Source organism: Cavia porcellus, unplaced genomic scaffold (genome assembly GCF_034190915.1).
Source record: "Cavia porcellus strain 051 isolate PalLab524CR breed Dunkin Hartley unplaced genomic scaffold, mCavPor4.1 scaffold_18, whole genome shotgun sequence".
Taxonomy (NCBI): Eukaryota; Metazoa; Chordata; class Mammalia; order Rodentia; family Caviidae; genus Cavia; species Cavia porcellus.
Window position 1 is genome coordinate 11,240,644 of NW_026947501.1, and position 3,856 is coordinate 11,244,499.

Here is a 3,856-nt window from a genome sequence, read left to right on the forward strand (position 1 = left end):
ATTGCATTCATTGTTTTGTTTTTATTGTTTCTATTCTGTTCGATGTTTTTCTGAAGTTATCTGCAGCTATTTCAAAGACGTCTAAAGGCATTGTGGTAACTATTGTTGATTTTGTAATGTTTTGAAGTCCTGTATCTCTTACACTGGTTTGTTTTCATTGCTTTTATTCTGTTTTATTCTCTTTAAAATAGTAAAAATTAAAAAAAAGAAATTGGGCCTTTTCTAATTATGACTTTCCCTAAATTATACATTCAGATTGCTAGTTTGTAAATTAGAAAATAATGAAAAGAGAGACTGATTATTTTTAAACTAGCCCATGTTTTGTAGAAAGACATTTTCTTTTTTGTCTTTTTGAGGCAGGGTCTCTGTAGGTACTTCAGTCTGGCCTTGAGCTCACTTTGTAGCCTAGGCTGGTCTGGAATTTGCAACCATTCTCCTGCCTCAGCCTTCCAGTGCTGGGATTACAGGGCTGAGCCACCCCGCCCGCCAGAGACATTTTCTATGGCTTCCCTATTCTTATAAATTGATTAACCACATTTGACTACTTTCCACATATTAACAGATTTCACTGTTGTTCGATATGATTGAAATGTAGCAGAAAACGTAAGTATTTTTCATTTCTACGCTTACACTTTTCATTTTCAAAACAGCTTTGTGGTGTGATTATCAGGAAGAGATTTAAAATTTTTCTATACATTGGCAACTTTTGTTAAAAATATTAGCTGTACACAAGGCTCCGTATTATTGGATAAGTTTATATTTTAAATTTATCCCTTCTAGTTTCTTTTAGGAATTTCAAAAGATATATTGTGTTGTTTTTCTTCCTATAGAAGAGAGTGTGACCAACATTAGAAGAAAGACAATCAAAAGTCACTAACATACATTTAAAATAAGAGGCCAGGTTATTTCACTGCTCTTGCTAGGACGCCCCTCTGTACATGTATTACACAGAAGGAGCTGGGCTCCAAAGAAGTTCGATTTTACGTGGCACTATGACATGGCATAATGATACTGGCCTATGAATTGATGGGTCATTATTCCCTAATTTGCTTTTCAGAAAAGCCATTTCTCTTTCTCTAGGTCTCATCCCCCCCCCCCCAATATACTGATGAGGATGAATTTGATTACTTTCTTGTTTTTACCCTTCCTGATGTTTTGGAATATTTGGTATAAAACCTACAACTGACTTCCCATCATATTTCTCACTCTGGTTTTATTCAAACCATTTGCTTTTTCTTTACAATCTGCCTTTTAACACAGGCACACTTTCCATTGAAGATGATATTGACTCTGAGAACAGCATAAATAGTACATCATGAACTATAGTAAAAACAAAAGGCAAAACAAAACAAAAGCAAGAACAGTTTGTCTACTGTGACTTCTGAAATGATGAAGCAATTTTGAGTGCCTTTTAGAAAGTTCCTTTTGGAAGCAAATTTACCCCGAGCTCCTGCCCTCTCCAGCTGTGTGGCCATCATTACTTATCTGGCAATCATGTAAAGAGTTTGCTGCTTTTGTCTTCCATGATTAGACTTGTCAATGTCTTGGCAAACTTGCGTCTTTCTCCTTAAATATCTGCCATATTTTTTTTATGTGGGGACCCCATCTTTTTAATGACTAGACTCCATTATAAGGGCTTTAGAAATACAAACATTTTTATTAGTGATTTTTGGCTGATTTTTCCTTCCATATGATACACTTCAATATGAGAGGCCTTCTTTCTTCTGCTTCAGATGAGGATGTGTTCTTCCTCCTTTCAAAGACTCCTTCCGTTTCTTTCCTGGTTCCCAGGGTGTGTATTCTTTGTTTATCCGCCCCCCCCCCCACCACCATCTTGCTTCTTTAACATTTCTTTGTTGTAGCTTTCTTATCCACCTAAAACCATAGTTTTTTTCTTTTCCTTTTATTATTCTTTGTGTTCTTTTCCTTTAGTTCAGATTTTCACAAACAAAATCCTCAAAAGAGTTATTTTTGTGTTGTCTGCTGTAATGAGAGGAACTCAGAAGCTCTCTGATTTGTTTCGACCTGACTTCTTCCGGAGCAGTCTGCTGAAATCACTCTCATAGAGTCAGCTAAAGACCGTTTGGTCACTCAGCACAGTAACTCGTCAGTCCTTTTTCCCATTTTTGGTTAAATGCTAACCTTTTTCTCCTTTGGCTTCTTACAGTCTATTTTTCTGGTTCTCGCACCTCTCTGCTGCTCCCTTCCACTTCATCTTTATTCATCTATAGCTTTGTTTCCTCATCGTCAATGCTTTCTTCTTTTTCTTCATTTTTATCCAGTTTCAGACTTTTCTAGTCTATTCAGAGCTACTGTTTGCTTTGTGTGGTTGGCCCTTGAATCTATTTTATAGACTAGTTTTGTGTACAAAATTGATCTCCCTTTCTCCTACATTTATTGCATATATAACAGGCTTATAATTTTAAAGGTCAGCAAAAATTTCAGCAATGGGATACTTTCTGGTACCTGGGTATCATAATGTACAAAATGGACCACGTCACCTATATGCTGAATTTTGTCCCTACCTCACACGAATCTCTTTTGAGTTAATGATAGAAGTATCCGTAAAAGTTACCCTGAATTAAGACCTCAGAGCCACATTTGATTTCCTCTCTGCCCGTTTTTGTTCTGTTGATCAGTGACTAACATACACAATCCATCTGTGAGCCCTTTGTCTTCCTATAGTTTTCTTGGCCTTTAGTTTGTTTTCCATAATTTCATCAGCTCAAGCTTTTTGGAGCCCAGATATGAAACTGTTAATGCCCTGCTCAAAAATATTCATTAATGTTTGCACTTGTGACTCCCCTGGGCATTGGGCTTTCCTTAGGTGGCAGGTTTTAATTGTTCTCTCAAAATCTGATCTTGGCATTGCTTTCTTCTAATACTGTATTGTATTTTCCTGGTTCAGTTTGGCAAGTCCAACATTTCTAGTGCCCATGGGTTTCTTTTGGATTTCCCATTTTATTGAAATACAGGCTTTTGAAGTATATAATTACTAATAACTGAATTTCAACAGTGTCTGTTGTAATTTCATCTTTTTCACTTCTTAGTCTATTGATTGAATCTTTTCAATCAATAAAATTGGCTAAAGATTTATCTCTTCTGTTTATTCTTTTGAAGAGCCACCTCTTTGACGCATTTATTTTTTCTTATTTCATTAATTTTTACTCTGATCTGTATAATTTCTTTTCTTGTACTCAATTTGGATTTAGATTGGTTTTGCTTTTCTAGGATCTCAGGGTGCATCATTAAGTTATTAATTTGGGTTCACTTGGTTTTTTCTGATGTGGTCATTCATGGCTATGAATTTCCCTCTATGGACTGCTTTCATTGGGGCTCTAATGCTAACTTTATTGTTTGGTTCTAGGAACTATTTAATTTCTTCCTTTATTTCTTCTGTGACTCACTAATTATCAGAAAATATACTGTTTAATTTCAATGTGTTTGCATAATTTCTGTGGTTCCTTTTGCCATTGATTTCTACTTCTATTGTGCTATGATCTGATAGCACGCATGAAATATTTTGATTCTTTCACGTTTGCTTAGACTTACTGTATGACCTGCTGTGCAATATTTTTGGTAACAATTCCATGTGCTTTTGAAAATAATGTGTATTCTGATTTTGTTAGGTAGAACTCTAGATATCTGTTTATTCCATTTGTTTTAAAAGTTGGTTCAGCTCTGATGTTTGTTGCTTTTTTGCCTGGTTGATTTATTTGTGACAGTGGTGTATTGAGGTCCTTCACTGTAATTGTGTTGATATTTATCTGGTCTAGTATATCCAGTAGTGTTTCTATATGATGTTGGGTATACTGGTGTTCAGTGCATGGAGGCTTATAGTTGTTATCTCTTTGTC